The following is a 26,494-nucleotide window of genomic DNA, read 5'->3' as shown; positions in this document are numbered from 1 at the left end:
TTAGCATGAAAAAAGCAAGGTATTCTGGTATATTCTATAGCATGTATGAACCTTGGGGCCATTATCTCAGTGAAATAAACCCATACAAATACTGTATATTCTACTTATAAAAGGTCTGAATTTGATTTTTTTTTACAATTCTTTTCTCTATTCTTAAAATGAACACAAATAATCTTTGTTTCTTTGGTGTTTTGTAAATTACGATGGTAAGTCAATGCTAAGTGTTTCCCTCTTTTTAGGGATTGCTAGGTAAGAGAAATCTTTCTCTCTCTCTCTCTCTCTCTCTCATTTAGTCTCTCTTAATTTCTCTCTATCTCCCTTTCTCTCGCTATCTCCATCTTTGCCTGTCATAAAAGTCAATGTAAAAGCTTCTAAATTTTCTGTTCAGTAAATGTATATCAGTTATATCCAGTTTAGATTTCTTTTTTGTGTTTCTTTATTTTGGGGACAGCTCCCATCTGTAAGTTTACTCCTCAGATGTCCTCAGTGTCTTGGAGATTGAACCTGGGAGTTGAGAAATCAATTCTGGTCTCCTACTTGAGTAGCAGGAACCCAAATACTTGAGCCATCACTGCTGCCTCCAGAGCGTGTATTAGCAGGAAGCTGGAGTCAGCAGCCCGAGTCAAGGATTAAGCACAGGCACTTCAATATGGGATGCAAGCTACCCAACTGATATCTTAACCTTTAGGCCAAATGCCTGCCCTCATTTAATTGACTGATTGATTGATTTTACTCAAAGAGACATTAAAGCACATCACTAAATTTATAATACTAACAGTTTGTTCTTCCTCATCATGTTGTGTTTTTACAATTAAAGAAAACATTGTATCAAGTTGCCATTCTAGCTTTCTTTTTTCTTTACATTTGTAGAATATTTACTTATTGCCCACTCTGGGTTCCCAGCTAAGATGTAATTGCTATTTGCTTTCCAAGGACTTTTCCAAGAATGCTTTCAGGTAGGGCATGAGGCTGATATAGTTTCCAAATACCTGCATATTCATAACATTTTCTTTTAATATTATCTTGAGATAATATTATTTCCTGAAATATTATTTCCTCTATTTCCTGAAGGCATTGCTTCATTCTATAGACTATATTCTTTCTCAATTTACTTCTTTACTTCTCAAAATGTATAGATTTATTCTTCCTTTGAGGACTATGTGGGAATTTTTTCAGAAATCCATTATTCTTATATTCAATTCTTGCACTTACTTCCAGTTTTGAATTTTTTGTGTATGCTTTGAGATATTTATTAGAATTGAATTTCCAAGTTTTTAATTTATTATTAAATGATAACTGTCATTTTAAACCCATATATGAAATAGTTTAATCATGAAATTATGAATTGCTTGCGTGTATGTGTATGTGTGTGCGTGCTGCACTTAAATCTTTCCAATTGAAGTTATCATTGATGGTTCTATTTCATTCTGAAGGTGTGACTGTTCTTCCTCTCTCAGGTTGTTGGACCCTCTTAGATATGTGCTTGTTTTATTTGCCAACTACAGTTCGGCTTTGGTTGTTAGGACATGGGTAGTACTAAAAACAGAAATGCAGTGTGACTAATTGTCTGGACCACCAGTGTGGAAGTAGGCAGTTGCTAAGCCACCACCTGGGACTCCAGGAAGAATCCTTCTTTCTACTTGCTAGTCTTCATGTCTCCCATGTTCAGGAACAGATAGGACTCTGCTTCCATCTCACTGTCTTTTCACATGCATGTTTATGGAAAGCCAATGCTGACCTCACATCTCTGAAGTCATAGATGTTTACACTTTACAAGTTCCCCTAGTCTATGTTCTCAGTGACTGTGGTCACTGGCATTGATGACATCTAGATTATGGTTCAGTCTGTGTGGAAGGGAGCCCATGCCAATTTCCCTGCTAGTCTTTCCACAGAACTAAGGTCTCAGAAAACCTCAGGCTACTGTTGCCATGTGACACAGGAGAGGAGCTTGAGAAAACTAGTCTGGCAGTGGCTAGGGGGGTAGTCATGTTTAGGCAGCACTGTCCCAGATTGCTCCCCTCTTATCTCCCCTGGCTGTCTCCCACAAATGCCTTACTGGTGCTATTTAAATTACTCATTCTTCTCCTCAGCACAAGCAATTTTTCACAGTTTTCAAATACTTCTAATATGTTAAAATGATTTAAATCAATCCTCAAACTTCTTAGTACATAATAATATCCTCAATTCTCCTCATTCTCCACAGAACTCTCAATTGATGGAGAAATTTATGTAAAACAAAGCAAATCAAAAACCACGTACTAGATTAAATTCCTCCTCTGAACAAATTTTTAATCTGGTATAATTATTATTCTGCCTGGGATTTTTGACATTTATTATATTAAGATGCCCTTGTTGATATACAGATCAATACAAATAATTTACATAATTTCTGTAACCCAAATGGTAATTTCTGATAAACAGGTTTATAAAAGAAGTTTTGACAGAATATTCATTATCTTTTAAAGATTGTTTCATTATGGTCCTAAGGCATGGAGCTTACCTGAGGTAAAAGTACCTTCAAGGGACTGGCATTGCAGTGCAGAGGGTTAAGCCACTGCCTGTGAGGCTAGCATCCCATATGGGTACCAGTTTAAGTCATGGCTGATTCAATTCCAATCCAGCTCCCTGCTAATGCACCTGCAAAAGTAGCAAAAGAAAGCTCAAGTACTTAGGCCCTTGCTGCCCGTGTGGGAGATCTGGATGAAGCTCCTGGCTTCAGCCTGGCTCAGTCCTGATTGTTGTGGATGGATGATCTCTCTCTCTCTGTCTGTCTTTCTCTCTCCCTCTTTCTCCTTGTGTGTTTGTGTGTGTGTATGCATATGTGTCTCTCTCTCCCTCTCCATAATTCTGACTTTCAAAATAAATACACTAATAAAAAAGAAGTACCCTGAGAACTATCAGATGTTAAGTAGTAGGTAGGGGGCTGTGAAGGGCAAATGCTGGGTATTTGATCAGAACCAGTTAATGTCATTTATATTGGGAATGCAGAGGTCTGATGATTCACCCCTAACTTACACTTTAGTTTTTGAGTTCTGTATTCCAAACAAGAAATTTATTTTCTACCACATGAACCACAGCTCTTGAGAACTTCATTTTGGATGCCTTGGGCTGCCATCTACAAACTTCAAGTAAGGGGATTGTTGTTGCAACTAAGTCTGGCAGTGGCTAGGAGGGTAGTCCTGTTTAGGCAGCACTGTCCCAGACTGCTCCTCTCTTATCTCCCCTGGCTATCTCCCACAAATGGTTCTATTTAAATTACTCATTCTTCTCCTCAGTGCAAGCAATTTTTCATAGGTTTCAAATACTTCTAAGTTGTTCAAATGCTTCAAGTTGTTGTCTTTTGTACTCTTTCTGTCAGCCAGGCTGTTTTCAATGAAATTCTTTTGCTCATTATTGAAAAGATGAATGCAAGAAGAAAATCAGTCTACCAATTTTAGGATAAAACATTTTCAATATCTGATTCAAATACTTCTCAAGCATACTACACTGTGCATGGTTTTGCTTGTGTTAGCTTTTCATTTTTCTATGAATATTATGTCTCCATTTGGGTATTTTTTTAATTTAAAAGTTTGTATTTTGGGATTACAGGGTTAGAGGTGTGTTGCTTACTCTTGTAAATGCAGCAGACTTTTCCATATCCTGATAGAAGCAGCATGTGTACCACCATTCTACATGGAGACACTGGTATATAAGGTATTTGTTGATTTGACTTCACCTATATATTTTTTTCAGTTTTATCAGTGAAAGCAAAGAAGTGACAACAAAGATCTTCAAAACAGGTCTTTGAATGTAATATTTCAATATTCCATACTGCTTGCTTAGATCTCCATGTAACTGATTAACAAACTAGGAACCAGATAATTAATGGGGCTCACTAAAGGGGGCAAGCTAACAAAACTAGGAAAACTAATGCTTTCTTCTACCTTCCTTTGCTTCATTTTGCTGCCTTTTCCCTTTCCTTTATCTTCCCCTAAAACTATACCATCCTTCCTAGTCTTAAGATATAATGAAACAAAATAGCCAAATAGTATATGGAGACATTCCCTTTTAAAGGACTAAATTTAAGAAGTATCTACTAAGTGCTACAGTTGTTATAAGTTCATACAAGTTTTTATTTATTTATTTACTTATTTATTTATTTTGCTGCTTCTTGCTGGCTAGATTATCATCCCTGGGATAGTAGGGGAAAAATTTCATGTTGTATGGATGTGGACAGAGCAGAGTGCTTTCCCTATTTCTGAGTGTGAACTAGTCTTGTGGTGGGGAATTATGGTTACCAAACTGTTGAATGAGGGCTCAAAGAACTAAATAAATTACAGGTAGAAAACTCACAGAGAGTGACGCGTTTGCTGTCCTTTGGGGGTCAAGTGCAAGTGGAGCTCATGCTGAGCTCATTCCAATTGCATCTTGGAGGAGGGTGATGTGTTGTGGGCTCCTGCCACCTGACTGGAGACACATCTGCTGGTGCATCTCCATCTGGAGAGAATTCCATGGCTGCCAGGCACTTCCTCCTGCAAAATCGCTCTCCACAGTCGGCCCTGCTTCTTTTAGAATTCTTACAATAGGAACAAACGTCTCCTTACTGGTCCTGGATGTGCCTGTCAAACATAGCTGTTTTAGAGAAAACCTCCAGGGCTGATCGTCGACCTTGTGAGAAAGGTTTTCCCTCTGGCAGAGAGTGGAACAAGAATATTATAAGAAAATCTCTCAGTTGCAATCAAGAGGTTTTTTTTTAATGTTTATTTATTTAATAGGTAGAGTTACAGAGTGAGAAGCAGAGACAAGAGAAAGGTCTTCCTTCCGTTGGTTCACTTCCCAAATGGCCACAATGGCCAGAGCTGCACTGCACCTCCTGGCGCCAATCCGAAGCCAGGAGCCAGGAGCTTCTTTCTGATATTTCTTGACCCCCAAAGGACCCCCAAAGCACTTGGGCCATCTTCCACTACTTTCCCAGGCCACAGCAGAGAGCTGGATTGAAAAAGGAGCAGCTGGGACTAGAACCAGTGCCCACATGGGATGCTGGCACCGCAGGTGGAGGATTAACCTACTGTGCCACGGTGCTGGCCCCTCAAACAAGGAGTTTCTAAGAACTTATTTTCCATATTTGGATTTTGTTATCAGAATCTTCTTTATTTTCTGGAAATTTCACTTAATGGCAGAAGAGTGTTTTCTGAATACACTAGTCAGTTCAGACTTTACTTGCTTGCAAGTTATTTGCAGTTCCATGATTCTGACAGCAGCCAGAAGGGTGGATTAACAGAACAGTTCTGATTTTAGGGCTTCTTAGGTCTGACTCACCAGTGCTAACACTTTACCCAAGTAAGAGATAAACAAGAGAGGTGTAGGATATGGTTAATATCCAAGAAAAACAATTATCTTTTTACTTTATATATTTGAGAGACAGATAGAGAAAGGGGATGAAGCAGACAGAGAGAGAGAGAGTTCCCATCTATCCGTTGACTCCTCAAATGCCCGCAGAACCAGAAGCCAAGAACTCAATCCAGGTTTCCCAGATGAGTGGCAGGGACCCAATTGCTTGAGGCATTACTTGTTGTCTTCTAGGTTCTGCACTGACAGGGAGTGAAGAGCTGGAGCCACATATTAAACCCAGGTACTCCGATACGGAACATGAGCACCCTAAGCAGTGTCTGAATTGCTAGGCTAAACACTCACCACAGACATCCATCTTTTTCATGAAATATAGCAGTAGACAAGTCCTATGGAAAAATTCTGAAATATGGTTTACAATTTCCTTCTGGGAAGACCAAGCACTTACGAGGAGCCAGGATGATTGAGGATAAAGGAATGATTCATTTTTAAAGTCCTCATATAGATCACACCCATATTTTGATGTGGGTGGAACTGAATGAAATAGTGGAGATAAAACTTATGTGAGTTCATCCTTGGCAGGAATTAGATCGTGTCCTGAGGATGAGAAGCTACAGTAATAACAACAGGTCAGAGGATGAAAGAAGGAACCAGCAAGGCTGGGGATGGCCGACATTTGCTTGCTCAGCACTCAGATGCAAACACGGTCTTCTAAGCACTCGGATCCTGTCTACTTTGCATGTGACACTCTTATACAACATCGATGTGACTCCATTTTATGTTGATGTAAACATTTTTAAACCTAGTATTTAATTGCAGATGACAGACATATAGCAATACTAACACATAAATAGAATTCAAAGGGGGAGAAAAGAATCTGCCTCCAATCCACCACTGAAACATGTCTACCAGGACGATTTTAAGTACATTTTATGAAACAACTTTCTATCATTAAGTACATTCAGAAAACAGAGCAAATCAGTGAAGAATAACTTTTATATTACACTTTTAAATAGTGCACATTGTGTTCTTCATTTGTGATGGTTTCATATAAATATCTGGGCTATTTTTCTATGCAGAATCAATACTGACCCAAGCCAAAAGGCTCTGGATTAAGTTGTGGACCCATCACTCCCTTTAAACTGTGGAGTCAGGTTTCTCCTTGGGTGCTGTTATATAGAAGGAGCTCATGGAAATATTTCAACACTAATGAAAAGGTAAGAGCCAAGAGACCCTGTAGTAAGCACTGGTATTGTGTTAGTTTGCCACATACCATATTGCTTAAACAGCAGAGGGTTCTTTCTCTTGATTCCTGAAGCTGGAAGTCCAATGTTAAACTGAAAACAAGGTTGGCTTCTGCTGAGACCCCTCTATGGGCTGGCAGATGGCCATCTGCTCTCTGTGTCTCTCACATTGTGCTTGATATGCGTCCAAATTTCCTTTTATAAGGATACCAGTTATAGTGGATTAGGAATCTAACTTACGACCTCATTTAACCTTAATTCAATGATCTCTTTAAAGGTATCTCTTATACTTTTCTGTCTTTGTATCTAATATGTTCATATTGGAGACCAGGGCTTTACTATGTGAATCTGGGAGAGACTCAATTCATAACAAGCCCATCTGCCAACTATTTTACTTTTTTAAAAATGTCCCTTTTTTTTCTTTCTTTTTTTTTTTTTTTGAATTTGAGAGCCAGAGATGGAGAGAGATAGAGAGAGAAAGAGAAGCAGAGAAAGCGGAGAAGGAGCTTTCTATCTGTTGGTTTATTCCCCAGAAGTCTGCAAAGTCTAGAAGTGGGTCAGGTCAGAGCAGGGAACAGGCAGCACAGTTTGATTCTCCAGTGTGGGTGGAAGGAACCTAATCACTTGAGCCATTTTGATTTCCAATGTCTGCATTAGAGGACAAGTTTGAGTCCAGAGCCAGAGCTGGGAATCTAATCCAGGCACTCCAGTGTGGAGTGTGGAAGTCTTAACTGACATCCTAACTGCTAAGCTAAATGTCCACCCTCTTTATCATTTTTGAAGTCTTATTTTCTACCTGGTACTGAACTAAAGCCTGTATATAAATTACCACCTTTAATTCACATGAAACCCTATAATATGCACTTATGTGGTTTTTTTAAATGAGAAAACCAAGGTGTAGAAAAGATGAATAATCAAAGCAGTATTGTAAAATTTTAAGTGACTTGACCCTGGTTGAAACTGGACTTATTATCTCAGGTTGTCTTTCTTCCTCTCAGCTATGAGATGTATTATTTAATAAGTAAGAAAGGGTATTTGAGGGGCCAGTGCCATGGCATAGCAGAAAAATCTGCTGCCTGCAGTGCAGACATTCCATATGGGCTCTGGTGTGAGTCCCGCCTGCTCAATTTCCAATCCAACTCTCTGCTGTGGCCTGGAAAAGCGGCAGATGCCCTAACTCCTTGGCCACCTGCACCCCTGTGGAAGGCCCAGGAGAAGCTCCTGACTGCTGGCTTCAGATTGGCCCCCTCTGGCCACTGTGGCCACTTGGGGAGTGAACCAACAAACTGGAAGACTTTCTCCTTCCCTCCCTCCCTCCCTCCCTCTGCCTCTCTGCTACTCTGCTTTTCAAATAAGTAAATAAATCTTAAAAAAAGAAGAAAGTAAGGTTCCTTCTCATCTCATATCACCCTTTACAAGAATCCTCTGAGGTAGAACTAATTCACCTATTATACACATTTGAAAACGAAGTACAGGGTGAGCAAACAATGCAATCTCACCCAACACATGATAAAGGCCATGTTCTTTGCAGGGCACAAACTTCTGCTATATCATGATTATGCAGAAAACCAAAGTGGGAGATATTATTTGTTTTTGTTTTATTTTTTAAAGAGACTCAGTCAGTCTTTCCTTAGTCAATCATTTTAATTTTCTGAGCATGTAAAAATGAATGCGACCGTCATCATTTTGGCATTTATTTTTTCAGCATGATGTTCTCGTAGCACCTTGTTTTCATCGCTTTCACATCGTCATGGGTAATATTTGATGATGTGTGGCTAAGACAGCTACTGTGTATGTTGAAGAACAAGCAACGGCATTTCCTGGGGAAGGTGGTGAGGGACATGGTGCTTCTCACCAAAGAACAACATTGGACCATTCTGAGCTCCTTTGGTTGTGTATACACAGCACTCCATTTGTGCTTGATACTGCACTGCATTGTGGCTTACTACTTTTTTATTATTGAATCTTTTTTGTCTGCATGGTGTATCACTTCCATACATTTGATCACCCCACTAGAAAAAGGGCTGCCATCTATACTTCTCAACCTTTTAAAATATTTCTAGAGTAGTGAGCATGCCACCGAGAATCAACGTTTGATGACCTTAAGAACAGAGAAGATGGCATGCCTACGGTGAGATAAGGAAAAATGAAGTGATTCCATTTATCTCTTGACATTGATTGAGCTTTCAATTTTACTTAAATTGTGCCAAATGTTTAGATTATTTAGAGTCTATAATAAACAATAGTTATTGGTATACTGTGGAAATACGATTCAGTTGATACATAAGTAAAATATTAATTCATGACAAATCATAAAAATATGATTAAATGTATTATTTGTTGATAAGCAAATGATATTATTTACTTTAATATACTCCTTACTTTTCAAAGCTTTATTTATTTATTTGAAAGGCAGAGTATAGCTACAGGTAGATACAGACAGAGAATCTTCAATCTGCTGGTTCACTCCTTGAATGCCCGCAACAGTGGGGCTTGGCCAGGCCAAATTTAGAAGTCAGGAACTTCTTTGGAGTCTCCCACATGGGTAGCAGGAACCTATGTACTTGGGCCATCATCTGCTGCTTCCTAGCCACATTAGCAGAGGTAGGATTGACCACCTCAATTTGGGATGCTGGTCTCTCAAGTGGTAGCACAGGCTGTTGTTTCATAGCTTTATTTTAAACAGAATTTTTAGGTTTACAGAAAAATTGCACAGAAAGTACATAGCATTTCAATATGAAACCTCTTCTACACTCCCAACCAAGCACATGGTTTTCCCTTACAATAACATGCTGTATTTTGTGGTACATTTGTTGAAATGAATTGGCCAATATTGATATATTACTAATTAAATGTATGGTTGGCATGCATTAGTGCTCACTGTTCGTGTTGTACAGTTTTAAAGTTTTAACAGATATGTTGTATCATGCATCCTCCATTACAGTATTGGCCAAATTAGTTTCATTGTCCTAACACTTCCAGCCTATTCATCTCTGTCTCCTGTCCTGAACATCTGACAATTAATATTTTTAGTGTATTCAGTATTTTGCCTTTTCCAGAGTATGATGTAGTTGAAACATTACAATATAGCCCTTTTACCATGCCTCCTTCGCTTCATGATAGGTTTCTAAGTTTCCCTCATGTCTTTTCAACTCTTGATGTCTTATTTTGATTACTGAATATTATTCCATTTTGTGGATGTACCAGAGTTTGTTTATTCTCTCATCTATTGAAGAAATTTGATTGTCTCTAAGTATTGACAACTATTAATAAAATTGTTCTAAACATCCATGTGCAGCCTTTTGTGTCAAAACTAATTTTCAACTGACTTGGGTAAATAACTAGGAAAACAATTACTAGGTCATATGACAAGAATATGTTTAGTTTTGTAAGCAGTTACCAAGCTGTATTCCAAAGTATCACCACCATGCTGCATTCCAACAAGTAATAAATCAGAATGCCCTTTGTTCACCACCAGAATGTACTATTATCCATGTGTTTGAAGTTTACAATTTAATAGGTATATATTGTTCTTTTATTGTTGTTTTCATTTGCAATTCTCTGAGGACATATGATATGAAAATGCTTTTATAGACTTCTTTTCTTTCTGTATATCTTCTTTGATGAGTTATTTGCTTAGATTTATTCCCACTTCTAAATGGAAGTGTATGTTTTCTTCCTGTTGAGTTTTTAGTGTTCTTTGTATATTTTGGATAAAATCTTTTTTCATATATAGGCTTTGGAAATATATTCCCTCAATCTGTTGCTTATTTTTTCATTCTGTTAACAGATACTTTCACAGATGATAAAATTTTAATTTTAAAAAAGCACTACTTCCCACCCACCCCCCTTTTTTTGGTGTTCCTGGATTGTCCTTTTGCTGTTGTATATAACATTTTCACCAATCCCAAGTCACCTTGGTTTTCTCCAGTATTCTGGATATTGTTTATAGTTGTGTTTTAAATTTAGTTCTGTGATGTCTATTGGCAGCTCCACATGCTCTGGGCTCCCTGATTCCCTGGTGATGGTCCTTGCTGAAGGATCTATGTTCATACTGAGGACTATGTGGGCTGAGGACTTTGGGTGGTTCTTGTGGCAGTTGAATAAATATTGTGCCCACTGGGGCTAGCACCCAAGTATTGTTCTCCTTGAAGGAGGGGAAGTGAGCATCAGACTACATCAACAGAGCTTATCAAACTTCTCCTCTAATAAAAAAAAAGATTTACCACACCCAACTTGGGTGTTACCTTGGATACTCCACTGACCCTGGAGCACTGAACAGATATCCCTGTCCCCACTCAGCACATGCCTCTGGATATTCACTGAAAGAGCAGACACCCCACTAAGCCACAGAGGAATAGTCCAAAGATAAAAGCCATCACAGGGGAAAAAAGGAACCAAACAGCCTAAAAATAAATACAGTAATTCAATAAACATGAATAAGGAAGACAATAGGATTCCCCTGAAGGAACACAACAACACTTCAATGCTAGAATGTGAAGATGAAGAGATTGAAGAAAATGGAATTCAAAAAAAATTGATTGTAGGATTACTCAGAAATAATCAGAAGCAAATCCATGAATTAAAGAAATCCATACATAACATGAATGGAACACTTTCCTATGAAAGTGAAATTTTAAAGAGAAATCAAAATGAAATGTTGGAAATGAAGAATGTAATAGATCAAATAAAAATGTGGAGGAAAGCCTTAACAGCAGACTCGGTGAATCAGAAGAAAAATATCTGAGTTAAAAGACAAATCTGCAAATTTTACAGTCAGACTGAAAAGAAGAAGGAGGAGGAGAAGGAGAAGAAGGAGAAGAAGAAAATATTAGAAAACTAAAAAACAGGGCCGGCGCCGCGGCTCACTAGGCTAATCCTCCGCCTAGCGGCGCCGGCACACCGGGTTCTACTCCCGGTCAGGGCGCCGGATTCTGTCCCGGTTGCCCCTCTTCCAGGCCAGCTCTCTGCTGTGGCCAGGGAGTGCAGTGGAGGATGGCCCAGGTGCTTGGGCCCTGCACCCCATGGGAGACCAGGAAAAGCACCTGGCTCCTGGCTCCTGCCATCGGATCAGCGTGGTGCGCCGGCCGCAGCGCACCGGCCGCGGCGGCCATTGGAGGGTGAACCAATGGCAAAAGGAAGACCTTTCTCTCTGTCTCTTCTCTCTCACTGTCCACTCTGCCTGTCAAAAAAAAAAAAAATAACAAAAGAAAAAAAAAGAAGAAAACTAAAAAACAATGTTGGAGATCTATGGGATACTATCAAATGACCCAGCATATAAATCTTAGGAGTTCTTGAAGGTATGAAAACAGAAAATGGATTAGAAGGCCTTTTTAGTGAAATAATTGCAGAAAACTTCCCCAATTTGGAGAAAGAAAGGGATGTCCAAGCATAGGAAGAACGCAGAACTCCTTATAGAGATGACCAGCAAAGATCTTCATCACAACACATTGTAGTCAAACTCTCTACAGTAAAACATAAATAAAAAACTGTGATGTGCATGAGAGAAATACCAGATTACTTTCAGAGGATCTTCAATTAGACTCATAGACTTCTCATCAGAAACCCTACACGCTAGGAGAGAATGGCGAGATATATTCCAAGTCTTCAGAGAAAAAAATTTTCAATCAGAATACTGTACCCTGAAAATCTCTCATTTATGAATGAAGCTGAAATAAAGACCTTCCATAACAAACAGAAGTTGAAAGAATTTGTCACCACTCATCCAGCCTTAAAATACATTCCTTTGTTTGTTTTGTATGTGAAGTTCCTGTTATTCCAACACTATTTGTTGTAAAGTCTCATATTTTTCTATTGAATTGCCTTTACTATTTTGTCAAACATTGATTTTTATGGCTATATTTCTGGACTCATTATTCTGTTCTATTGATCTATGTTTCTACTATTGGTGAATGCCACATTGTCTTGATTATTAATATTTTATAGTAAGTTTTGAAATTGAACAAGATGATAAGTGCTCTGAATTTTTTCTACTTCAATAATATGTGGGCTATTTTGGGTCATTTGCTTCTCTCCTGTGAACATCAGAATTAGTTTGTTGATATTTATAAAATAATTTGCTGGAAGTTTGATTGAGATTGGATTCAATAGATCAAGTTGAGAAGAACTAATATTTTAATAGTATTGTCTTCCTATTCATGAAGGTGACTGTCTTTCCATTTTATGGTTCTTTGATATCTTTCATCTGAGTTTTATACATAGAAATATATATACATATACATATATATATATATATATATCACTTGCACGTATTTTTAAGGATTTATAATTTGTTACTAGCTTTATTGGTGTTAATATGAGTATAAATAAATGGTATTCTCATGTTCATTACTAATACATAACATATAATTATATTTTCTATATTTCCTTTGAATCCTACAAACTTGGTATAATCATTCATAAGTTTCAGAAGTTCTTTCACTGATTCATTGGAATTATTTTAAAGATTGAAAGGCAGAATTAGAGAGACAGAGGAAACCCACAGACACATACAGAGAGACACAGAAAGAGAGATCTTGCGTCTTCCAGTTCACTTCCCAAATGCCATGGCTGGGCTGGGTGAAGCCAGGAGCAAGGAGCTTGTTCCAGGTATCCCACATAGATGCAGGAGCCCAAACATTTGGGCCTTCCTCCATTAATTATCCAGGCACATTAGCAGGGAGTTGTATCACAACTCTAACTGGTAACCACATGGGATGCTGGCATCACTGGTCATGGCTTAACCTGCTACACAACAACATTGACCCCTCCTTGGAGTTTTACAGATACGATCATGTCATGTGAGCAAAGGTAGTTTTATTTCTTCTTTTTCAAACCATTTTTCAATTCTTCGTTTGTTTGTTTGTTTGCTTTATTGGATAGGACTTCTAGTTGGATGCTTAATGGGAAGGATCAAAGCAGATATTCTTATCTTGTTTTTAACCATTGTGTAAAACCATCCAGTTTCTCTTTATTACTTATAATGATAGCTATAGGTATTCTATATCAGACTGAGAAAGTTTCCCTTTATTCCTAGTTTTCTGAGATTTTTTTTTTATTTGACAGGCAGAGTTAGTGAGAGAGAGAGGCAGAGAGAAAGGTCTTCCTTCCATTGGTTCACTCCCCAAATGGCTGCTAAGGCCAGCATGCTGCACCAATCCGAAGCCAGGAGCCAGGTGCTTCCTCCTGGTCTCCCATGTGGGTGCAGGGACCAAACACTTGGGCCATCCTCCACTGCTTTCCAAGGCCACAGCTGAGAGCTGGACTGGAAGAGGAGCAACCGGGACAGATTCCAGCACCCCGACCAGGACTAGCATCCAGGGTGCTGGCTCTGCAGGTGGACGATTAGCCTAGTGAGCCGCAGTGCCGACCCTGAGACATTTTTAAAGTTCAGTATTTGATGTTATAAAAAATTTTTCTGAATGTGATTACATAATTTTCTTCTTTAGCCTGCTAATGAGTGGATTGCATTCAACATCTTTTGATTTTTGAATCAGACTTGCATAACTGAGGTAAATATCGCTTGTTCAATTGAAATAAGAATAACTGATAATTTGCCAAAATTGGTAACTGATACCAAACCACAGATAATAGCAGTGCGGTCACCAGTGAGCTTGCGTCCCCGCAAGCCATGATCCAGAGTATTTCCCACTCTCTCCAGGATATGTTCTATGACCTGAAATCTGAAGAATCTAAGAGGAGTTCTTGATCTTCAATTTTTTAAACTCTCTCTTGCTCTCAGAATGCAAGTGATGGCTTCCTCAAGCTTTCCATGTCAGATCAGAAACCATTCATATTATTTTTTGAATAAAAAATTTGGAAATGCTTAAGATATGCAAGTATAAAACACATAAAAGTTAATATTCAGTGTAGTAACAGCCTTTTAATTCTGTTTTAGGCTAAAATTGTCTGCAATAAAACACTATAAGCAAGATATTTCAGATTGCAGCCCATGCAAGTGAATGCTGAAGGACATTATGTAGGATAAAAGACCAAAATAAAACCAAAAGCTCATTAAGTACAACCTCTAACTTCTGCCTTTTTTCCAAGCTGTCTCAAGAGTAATGTTCTTCTTTTAAAGTTTCTGAAAAGTTTTTTTATCTTGCCTGGTTACTTCACGGGTTTTATGAACTGCAGAAACTTTAGCTTATGAATAATGAAAACATAACTGAATTCTTTATTATGGCATCACTCATTACCTATTTGGCTCCTACATAGTAAGGATCAAAAATATACAGAGCTCTGTCCTTGATTTGCACAATCTAGAATTTTAAGTCCAAACTCTATAGAAATTGTGTATATTGTATTCTCAGTTTTTCTTTTTTTGGAGTATTTTCTTCCTACATTGAGAAAATGGTTGATATATATGCATTATATGGTCCAGGTGATTCTTTTTGATGATACTCATCTTTGTGAAAGATTACTTGCCATTAACAGTCAAACTTTTTGCTTGCAATTGCTGCTCTTATTTGGGGAAGTGTAAGAAAGATTGTATATATATGGGTCAAAGATTTAAGAACTTGATTTTTCCAAATTACAAGCAACCTACAGACGTAATTCTCCATATTAACAATGGAATAAAAACAGCTTTCATTTGTTAGATCTTTACCATACTTAAAGTTAAGACACGCATGATGTTATTCCTAAATTTCAGCAGGTATTTTTGTTTGTTAAGTAACAGAAACTTAGGAACAAGTGGATAAGCTAATAGGAAATGAAGTTGGAATAAAGATCTTGGCTGTTTTTAAAATATATAATTCAGAGTTTCTAGATAATTCAATGTTGTACAACCACGTCTTTCTATCAAGTTCCACATTTTCCTCACTCCAAAAGGAACCCATTTCCACTAAAAAGGTCACTCATTATTCCTGTCTTTCCTAAGTTCATTGCAATCATCAACTTGCTTTCTGTCTGTATGGACTTATTTCTCCTAGATATTTTATGTAATTGAAAACATAGGCTGGTGCTGCGGCTCAATAGGCTAATCCTCCACCTGCGGTGCTGGCACACCGGGTTCTAGTTCCAGTCGGGGTGCTGGATTCTGTCCCGGTTGCCCCTCTTCCAGGCCAGCTTTCTGCTATGGCCTGGGAGGGCAGTGGAGGATGGCCCAAGACCTTGGGCCCTGCACCTCATGGGAGACCAGGAGAAGCACATGGCTCCTGGCTTTGGATCAGCACGATGCGTTGGCTGCAGCGCGCTGGCCACGGAGGCCATTGGAGGGTGAACCAACGGCAAAAGGAAGACTTTTCTCTCTGTCTCTCTCTCTCTCACTGTCCACTCTGCCTGTCAAAAAAAAGAAAAGAAAAGAAAAAAGAAAAGAAAACATATAGTGTGGCCAGCACTGTGGCACAGTGGGTTAATGCCCTGGGGTGAAGCGCCTGCATCCCTATGGGCGCTGGTTCTAGTCCCAGCTGCTCCTCTTTCGATCCAGCTCTCTGCTGTGGCCTGGGAAAGCAGTAGAAGATGGCCCAAGTCCTTGAGCCTCTGCACCCACATGGGAGACCCGGAAGAAGTTCCTGGCTCCTGGCTTCGGATTGGTGCAGCTCCGGCCGTTGTGGCCATCTGGGGAGTGAAGCAGCAGATAGAAGACCTCTCTCTCTGTCTCTTCCTCTCTCTGTAACGCTATCTTTCAAATAAATAAAACCAATTAAAAAACACTAAAAAAATAAAATATATAGTAGTTGACCTTACCATTCAGCTGATTCTTTTCTGACGATTCTTAAATTTCCTATGTTCTTTCTAGCAACTCCTTGCTGACACACATTCTAAAATAGTCATTTAAAAATAATTATGTCGGTGCCATGGCTCTCTGGGCTAATCCTCTGCCTGTGGCTCTGGCACACCGGGTTCTAGTCCTGGTCGGGGTGCCGGATTCTGTCACGGTTGCCCCTCTTCCAGGCCAGCTCTCTGCTGTGGCCAGGGAGTGCAGTGGAGGATGGCCCAAGTCCTTGGGCCCTGCACCCCATGGGAGACCAGGAGAAGTACCTGGCTCCTGCCATCGGATCAGCGCGGTGCGCTGGCCGCAGAGCGGCGGCCACGGCGGCCGCGGCGGCCATTGGAGGGTGAACCAACGGCAAAGGAAGACCTTTCTCTCTGTCTCTCTCTCTCACTGTCCACTCTGCCTGTCAAAAAAAAAAAAAAAATGAGTAACTTTGTAAACATATGAGTTAAATTTCTGTTAAGCAGGCCGCCGCGGCTGCTCACTAGGCTAATCCTCAGCCTGCGGCGCCGGAACACCGGGTTCTAGTCCCGGTCGGGGCACTGGAGTCTGTCCCGGTTGCCCCTCTTCCAGGCCAGCTCTCTGCTGTGGCCAGGGAGTGCAGTGGAGGATGGCCCAAGTCCTTGGGCCCTGCACCCCATGGGAGACCAGGAGAAGCACCTGGCTCCTGCCATCGGATCAGCGTGGTGCGCCGGCCGCAGCGCGCCAACCGCGGCGGCCATTGGAGGGTGAACCAACAGCAAAGGAAGACCTTTCTCTCTGTCTCTCTCTCTCACTGTCCACTCTGCCTGTCAAAAAAATAAAAAAAAAAATTTCTGTTAAGCAGTAATAATAATAGTTCAAGAGATATTTGTGTGCATAAGTCTAAGAACATGGTGGGGTGTACTCATGCGCACATCCATGCATCACCATTGTTGTCTCTGTAACCACCTTCTCTAGCCTGTCTCCCCTCACACTTGTGACCTTTCTCTTGAATGCTTATTTTCTTCAGGTTTCAGTACATATATTCATGTTTTGTGTATCTTATTTAGTTATGCATATCATGGAACTTACATAAATGACAACATTTTGGCTGAGACTTATTATCCACATGGTTGAGACTCTCTAAAATCTTTTTTGTTTTTTAATATTGATTTATTTATTTGAAAGGCAGGGATACAGACAGAGGGGGAGAGACAGAGGGTGAGGTCTTCTATCTGCTGGTTCACTCCCCAGATGACTGTAATAGCAAGGGCTGGGCCAGACTGAAGCCAGAAGCCAAGAGCTTCACCTGAGTCTCACATATGGGTGGCACGAGCCCAAGTACCATTTTCCATTGCTTTTTCAGGCCATTAGTGGAGAGCTGAATGGAAAGTGGAGCAGCTGGGACTTGAACTGGTGCCCATATGGGATGCCAGCATCACAGGCAGTGGTTTTACCTGCTATGCCATAATGCTGACCCATACAATTGGCTTTATCAATAACAAACATACCATGAAATGATTGTATAAAAAGGTCATACACTTTTGGTGATGGGCATTCGATTTACTTCTAACTGCATGAGGACACTTCAAAATTTCATGGAAAATGCAATTAAAGATGTCTGGTTTAGTGCAAAATAAATTGAAACTCTTGGGCACTTTTTTAAAAATTTATTTGACAGGGTTAGACAGTGAGAGAGAGAGACAGAGAGAAAGGTCTTCCCTCTGTTGGTTCACTGCCCCCCCCCCCCAAATGGCCGCTACAGCCGGAATTACACCAATCAGAAGTCAGGAGCCAGGCGCTTCTTCCCAGTCTCCCATGCGGGTACAGGGGCCCAAGCACTTGGGTCATCCTCCACTGCCCTCCCGGGCTACAGCAGAGAGCTGGATAGGAAGAGGAGCAGCCGGGACTAGAACCAGTGACCATATGGGATACCAGTGCCGCAGGCGGAGGATTAACCAAGTGAGCCACAGCGCCGACCCCACACTTTTTTTTTTTTTAAAGATTTATTTATTTAATTCAAAGTCAGAGTTACACAGAGACAGAAGGAGATGAAGAGAGAGAGAGAGAGAGAGAGAGAGAGGTCTTCCATCCACTTGTTCACTCCCCAGTTGGCCGCAACTGCTGGAGCTGTGCCAATCCGAAGCCAGGAGCCAGGAGCTTCTTCCAGGTCTCCCATGTGTGTGCAGGGACCCAAGGACTTGTTCCATATTCTACTGCTTCCCCAGGCCATAGCAGAGAGCTGTATTGGAAGCGGAACAGACAGGACTCGAACCGGCACCCATATGGGATGTTGACACAGCAGGCGGCGACTTTACCTGCTATGCCACAGTGCCGGTCCCCTTGGGCACTTTTTTATGTTCCACATTTTGCATGAGATTTTCATAGATCCTTAGTATTATTATGAATATTGCTATATATATTCATATACACATGGATATCTATATAGAGATATATCCTGGTAGATGAGGTGGATGGTGGCGTATTCCTGAAATGTAAAGGGTAGATGGTGGGGATTGCCTGATTTTTCAACCCTGTTTTGTAATGTCAAAATATACATTCTTATAAGTTTGCAAAAGTTTCCATTCACTCCATTTCCTCACTAGTACTAGTTATTTTCAGACTCATTTTAATGTCTGCCAATCCATTAGATTAGAACTTAATCTCTGTTTTACTTTGTCTTCACTGTTTACTACTGATGGTGAATTTTTTTCCTTATATTTATTTGTTACCAGAATTTCCTCTTCTGTGAAATTCTGCTTTATGTATTTCACCCAATTTCCTATTTGGTTACTTGGGTTTTGCTTGTTCATTTGTAGATACTCTATCAGTAATATATACGAGCTTTTGTCAATGTATTGAAAGTAATCATCTCTTGCTATATGCTTATCTTTTCACTGTCTTTATGGTATTTTGATCAACCTAATTTTAAAATGTCTAGCAACCTAGATTGCTGTAGAATAACAGATTTTAGTTTAATTTATCTTCTTTATGCATTGTATTTTTTTATGTGCTATTAAAGAAAGTGTTTCCTAGTCTGTGAGTTTGAAGCTATTTTTATATATTTTCCGAAATTTCTATCTTGAACATTTGTCTTCAGGGGTGTGATGTAGTAATCCACTTTCATTTGTCAAAAATCCTATCTCTTTCTTACTAGTCTATAAAGTGAGCCTATTGTAATTTCACATACACACATATATATAAATATATGTAATTTTTCTCAGACCTATATTTTTACACTATATGTCAGTATACACATTTCACAACTCTGGTGCTCAAGTATAAATTTAGTTATTCCTCTGTGTATATACAGTGCCATCTTCCTTCCTACCTTTGTCTGTCCTCTTCCTTTTAAATTTTAGCTTCCTTATTTTTAAGATTTTTATTTATTTATTTGAAAGGCAGGGTAACGAAGAGGCAGAGGCAGAGAGAAGAGGGATAGAGAGGGTTTTCATCCACTGGTTCATTCCTCAAATGGCCACAACAGCCAGAGCTGAGCTGATCCAAAGCTAGGAGCCAGTAGTTTCTTCTGGGTCTCCCATGTGAGTGCAGGGGCCCAAGGACCTGGAATATCCTCTACTGCTTTCCCATGTCATAGCAGAGAGCTGGATCCGAAGAGGAGGAGCTGGGACTTGAACCGGTGCACATATGAGATGCTGGCACTACAGGTGATGTCCTTACCCCTGAGCCACAACGCAGGCCCCTAGATTCCTTTTTTAACACCTTTACCACTGCCATTCTATTCCACCCACTGGAAGATATTCTTGAGTAGTTAATGATTAATATGCTATTAATATATCCTTTTGCATAATGTGTATCTTTACATAAATGCATTTTCATGTAAGTGAATGATGGCTTCTATCTTTTTTTTAAGATTTATTTATTTATTTGAAAGAAATAATTGTTACAGAGAGGCAGAGAGAGGGAGAGGAAGAGGGGGAGAGGAAGAGAGAGAGAGAGGTCGAGAGGTCTTTCATCCACTTGTTCGTTCCCCAAATGGCCACAATGGCCAGAGCTGGGCTGACCGAAACCAGGAGCCTAGAGTTTTTTCTGGATCTCCTATGTGGGTGCAGGGGCCCAAGGACTTGGGCCATCCTCTACTGCTTTCCAAGCCATAGCAGAGAGCTGGATCAAAAGTGGAGCAGCCGGGACCCAAACTGGCACCCATATGGTATTCCGGCACTGCAGGCAGAGGCTTTACCCAGTATGCCACAGTGCCAGCCCTAGTGTCTTATTTCATACCTTATTCTGTCTCTTACACTTTTTCTTCATAAGAACTGTATTCTTTTATTTATTTTTCTGAGGAACAGAGAGAGAGACAGAGAGCTCTAGTTTGCTGCTAAACTATCCAATTGCCCGTGGTGGCCAAGGCCCGTGTCTGGATGCAGCCTGGAGTCAGGAACTCAACACAGATCTCCCAGGTGGATGGCAGAAACCCAATTGGTTGAGTTCTCATTGGCTGACTCTCAGGGTTTGCATTAGCAGAGAAGCCAGAGTCAGCAACTGAACCTCAGTACTCTGATGTGGAATGGGGGAATCACTTTTTTAAGATTTATTTTATTTATTTGAAAGGCAAAGTTACAAAGAGACGGAGAGATAGAGAAAGGTCTTCCATCTGCTGGATCAATTTATAAATTTATAAATGGCCTCCCAAATGACCACAATAGCCAGAGCAGGACCAATCTGAAGCCCGGAGCCAGGAGCTTCTTCTGTGCCTCCTACATAGCCACTTGGACCCAAGGATTTGGCCCATTCTCTGCTGCTTTCTCAGGTGCACTAGTGGGGAGCTGGATGGGAAGTGGGGAGCTGAGACTTGAACCGGAGCCCATATAGGATGCTGGCATTGCAGATGGAAGCTTTACCTGCTGTGCCACAACACTAGACCTGGAATAGGGCATCTTAACTGTTAGGCTGAACTTGCTCCCCAAACACCATATTCCTAAGCATCATCCATAAAGCGTTGTGTAGCGATGATTTAGTGTATAACACTAATACTCTGTAGCGCATTGACCCCATATTTTATCTCTCTTCTCTCTTTGAAAAGGAATAGGTAGGCACTCCTGACGCCTGAAGACCAAATATTGCTGGAATGAATAACCCATGTGCATGTTTCCTTATGGACCTGCAACAGAAATCTCGTGAAGAGGCCTGGTGCTGTGGCACAGTGGGTTAAACTGCAGCCTGCAAATCTGGCATCTCATATCAGAGCACAGGTTCGAGACTCAACTATTCCACTTCAGTTCCTGCTCCCAGCCTAGAAAGCAGTGGAAGATGACCCAAGACCTTGGCCCCCTGCCATACACATGGGAGACTCAGAAGGAGTTCCTGCATCCTGGCTTCAGCCTAGATGAGCCTGACCATGATAACCATTTGGGGAGTGAACAAGAGGATGGATGATCTCTTTTTGTCCCTCTCTCTCTGTCACTCTGCCTTTCAAATAAAAAATATAAGCCTTTTTGTTTGGAGAAAGAAGTTCTGTAGAATGAATACCCAGAAGAGGAATTGCATATCCATAGGTAGAGTTTGCACATAGTCTGTCCCAGTCAAAACCACCAACACTGAATGAGACCTTCTACCATTCCAACATCCTTGATGACCGGCATTGCTTAGTTTTCAAGTTTACTAGTCCATAGGCATGATATGGCATCATATTATTTTAATTCAATGCCTCTGTTTACTAAAGCTTTTGAACATTTCTCCATTGTCTTTATTTTCTGTTTCTATAACAATGTTCACTCATTTGCATTTATGTGTAAAATATTTATGCATTTCCAGTTAGAGGTTGCTATCTTTTGCTTGTTCTTTTACAGAAATCCCTACCAAATATTATAATCTAGATATTTTATTTCTCTGGTCAATAAAAATATGCTCTCTCATTTTGGCACCTACTATATTTCTTCATAGTGATCTTCATTTGATGAAACATAATTGTCTTTTCATGTTATCTTGCTATCTTGTTTGCTTTTATTTTTTTTTAATTTTTCTTACCCTAAGTCCTATGATATTTACTACATTTCATCTATTTTTTTTCTTCATGATATTCTGGGTAATTTCTTCAGACTTGTATTCTGGTTCTCTATCATCACTGAAAATTTTTTTAATACAATAAATCTGTATGCTCTGTTTTAATTTTCCATTAGCACAGATTTATATCTAGAACTTCAATTCAACTTTTAAAAAACCTACTTCATAATTTTAAGTCATTTATCATGTATTCTTATTTAATTGAACATAGTAAGCATATTGAGTTTTATTCTATATCTAATACTTCCATATTAAAAAAAATCTTTGCTGAGAAGTTTCTGTGGTCTTTTTTTCTTTATTTCTTGCCTATACCTGTTTGTGTTTCTAGAACTTGTTTCTCTTGTGTGAAAAGAGACCTTTGTAATTTTACTTCTAGACATCTTTTGCTACTCGCATCAATCACATGACGGAGTTAACATTTCTGCCAACTTTCCACCTCTATTGATTTTCACCAACCGACCTGTCTTTTTTTCGGGAGTGGGGGATCATAAACAGCACAAACTCAGAAGGCGAGTTTCTATAAGGATCATCTTGTGATTGGACTTTCTTTGGAGAGACTGATTTTCTTCCCTCATACAGAATCAAGGCTCTTGGGACTTCCTAAATCTGGGGCAAAATCATCAACAATGTGTTTTGTTCTGAGCATCCTAATTGTAATGAAAAAGCTTTCTTTTTAGGCTTTTCCTCCTGGGTTGGGAAATAGATATTATTGGTAGCCCAGTGGAAACCAGAGCTTGGAATCACTGCAATCAGCCTGGCCTTATGGTCGTGCCAAGTATGTGGTTTGCTCCTCTTCCTGAAATCCTTCTCACACTTAACTATTTGATCTCAGATTGTATGTTCCTAACTTGCTATTTGTAAACAATTTTAAAGATACTTTAAAATACATTGTTCAGACTTGCTTACATTTAGCATCGTGATTAGTTAGAGACTAACTCTTCTTTCACTTAGCAGAATTTACCAACCTATAGGAAAATAAACATTGTTTTTAGGAGTCTGCATGGTGTGGTTGCACGCTCATACTTGAAGTCTTTCTCCTTATTCACATTCCACCTGAACTATCCTCTCAAACTACATGATCTCGCCATCCTGTCTTCAATGTGTTATGTTGATCACTGGCAGTGTTTCTCTTTCCAAGTGTTGGCATTCGAATTTTGACTTCACTCTACTCGGCGATGTGTATGCCTATCAGTCACTTTGGCCCTTTATCCCTCAGAACTGTATAAATCATCTTTCTAATTCTTTGGGTACCAGATCAAGGTGTCCTTATTCCACAAAGTATTCTCTGCCAACTCTGAGCCACACTGAACCCACAACTCTGAAATCTTTTTAAGAGGACTGAGTAAATAATATCACTGATTCACATAATTAAACTATTTATCCAGGTTTCTCACCAGATGGTAACCTGCCTGAAGCCAGCAAACACGATCTACCCTATCTGTTGGTTCTCTGCAGCATCTAATACACTATTGGTTAAGTAAGCAATGGCTGTACTCAATAGCAGTTGATCCCATTTCTAATTTGGCAATGGGCATGATTTAACATCTTTTTTATTTCAAGACAATAGCATATAACTGTTTAGGGGTTGCCAATAACATGTGGGGGTTCCCATTTGTCTTTGAGTTGAACTGTTCTTTTGGGGGTTGCCACATACATTCCATATCTATGGATTGATCCAGTGACTTTCACAGATCATATCTACTTAGTTCCCAGAGAGTTAACAGAAAATTAGTTCTCAACTTGGAACTTCAACTACATGCATCAAATCTACTCTCCTGAATAACCACTTCAGTCAGCTAAAGCTAGTCTTCAGTTTAATAATTTTATTAGTGTTCTCAAACTATAGTAGGCAATATTAATTTTGTTGATAGCTAGATTTTTTCAGCAGTGTTGCCTTCTCACCATTACGTTGCACTTCATCTTAGTAAAGCAGTATATGTGTAAACTCAAACCAGATGCTTGTGGCCCCACATATGTTTAAAAGGGTTGTAAAGATTTAATAAAAACAATGGAATCAGTGTCTTATTAACCAACTTACTTCTCATGTGGGATATTAGCATGTTGTCCAATGTGAAGTAATGCTATAACTAGTACTGAAACAGAATTTCACACTTTGTGTTTCTGTGTGGGTGCAAACTGATGAAATCTTTACTTAATATATACTGAATTGATCTTCTGTATGTAAAGATAATTGAAAATGAATCTTGATGTGAATGGAATGGGAGAGGGAGCGGGAGATGGTAGGGGTATGAGTGGGAGGGAAATTATGGGGGGCGGAGCCATTGTAATCCATTAACTGTACTTTGAAAATTTATATTTACTAAATAAAAAATAAAGAAAAAAAGAAAAAAAATTAACCAACTTAAGAAATAATGCTAACCTTACAGAAAAATCAAGCATTTTCTGTTTGAGTCACCATTCCATGACATTTCCATCAGCCAATATGTTTAAAGCCCCCAGAATTGAAGAGCGACAATTAAGGTGAAGTGTGTCTTTCCAGTTAGATTTGCCCTACATATGCTGTTGAACACTCACTTCTACTGAGTTACAGCATAGACGGGTTCCAAATGTAGACCTCCATACACCCCCAGAAGCCCTGTGTATGCCATGAATCCTTCAGCCATGCGAATCTTTTGAATCTATTTGCTTGTTTCTCTTTCTTCAAATAGCAAAGGTGAGGTAATTGGGATGCTTGGATATTATAAATTCTATTTTCAATGCATTCTTGTTTATTGTTACCAAGGTAGAGGGTCAATGTGAGTCAAGATTTAAATATATATGCTCCTTAACTGAAGGACGGGGCTTGAAGTCTCAATCAAGCTGTAGGTCACCTATGTGTTATTATTTAGGATTCATTATAAAAGGAGTCACTGGGGGGAGGTAGCCAAAGCACAGGAGCAAGGAATGCAAAAAAAAAAAAAGATTCAATATGTCAACAACATTATCCATGGATAGAATGGAAAAAAGAGAGCTATTGTCAGATGGCATCAAGCATCTTGTGTTATTGATTGGAACAATCACCCAGAAGGGTTGAAGCAGAACTAGTGTCTAAAATGCTAAAAAGAATACAGAAAAAAAGATCTACACATATGGAGGAATAGTGTAAAGAAAGTTGAGAAGATATTTCTACTGAGCTGCTTGTGGAAAACATTTATCCATTGAACTTCAAGTCCTTTCCCATGGAAGGGTCTGTACTTAGCTTTCTAATGAAACCAAAATTGAAGCTGAAATTTTTTATGTTTTATCAGAAGAGTAGAAACATGCCATTCACATTTAATTAACCCATTTGGAAAATATTGATCAGAACTTCTTATTTTTCTAAAAAGTATTTAGCAATTAGTACTCCAATCACTGAATTATTAACATCATCTCCATAAAATTAGTCACTCTCCTTTGAGTTTTACATTATGGGAGATGTCGGTTTGATTGCTTAAAAAACAATTAAAATGAGTTGTAATTTTACATCAGACATTCAACCATATATGGATTGATGAATGTTCCCAAGTCATACTTTAAAATGCAACCAAACTGGTAATTATCATATACCATCAAATATAATTATATACATGCTAATCTCCATAAAATCCTACAAGTTAATATCACATATTAGCAGTTAATCATATAGCTTAAATAGGTCCATGATGCATTTTTATGAACCCTCTAATCTGCATCAGTGAAGAATGAATAGTGTAGGGAGAAAGGAATGCAAATGAGTGCCTACATGCGAAAGGATGCATTTTGAAACATTAATCAATCTTAAATGAAAGTGAGCTCTCATTCAAGAACCTGGGCTGAGAGTCTAGAATCCTATCAACTCAACAGGCTCTGTTAGGCAACACTAAGAGAAGCTGCTTGACTTCTCTCTCATTATTATACTTGGGAAGCTCCCAAAAGAGCCATCAATGGATTTGTTTTCCCCCAGGTACTTCCTCACCTCCAACAACCTCTCCACTGATAGATAGCAAAACCACCAAGTGGTTTTTCTTGCATTGATTCCCTTCGATTTAACCCTGACGGTACCCTAATACTGAGTTCTCTCACAGAGCCCTTTTTCATTTTCAGGAATTTGAAATCACTGCATCTAAAAATTCTCTGTAAGAATTCTTGAGTATACCAGCATTTAAGGGCCCTCACTGAACTGTGAGGTGCTTAATGAAAGCTTGTTGAGATAATACATTGAAATTCATTGTGAAGGCTATTCCCATGTTGTGATTTTTAA

The sequence above is a fragment of the Oryctolagus cuniculus genome, chromosome 13 (genome assembly GCF_051225735.1).
Source record: "Oryctolagus cuniculus isolate XC-2025 breed Fujian yellow rabbit chromosome 13, ASM5122573v1, whole genome shotgun sequence".
Classification (NCBI taxonomy): Eukaryota; Metazoa; Chordata; class Mammalia; order Lagomorpha; family Leporidae; genus Oryctolagus; species Oryctolagus cuniculus.
This window is presented reverse-complemented; position numbering follows the sequence as displayed.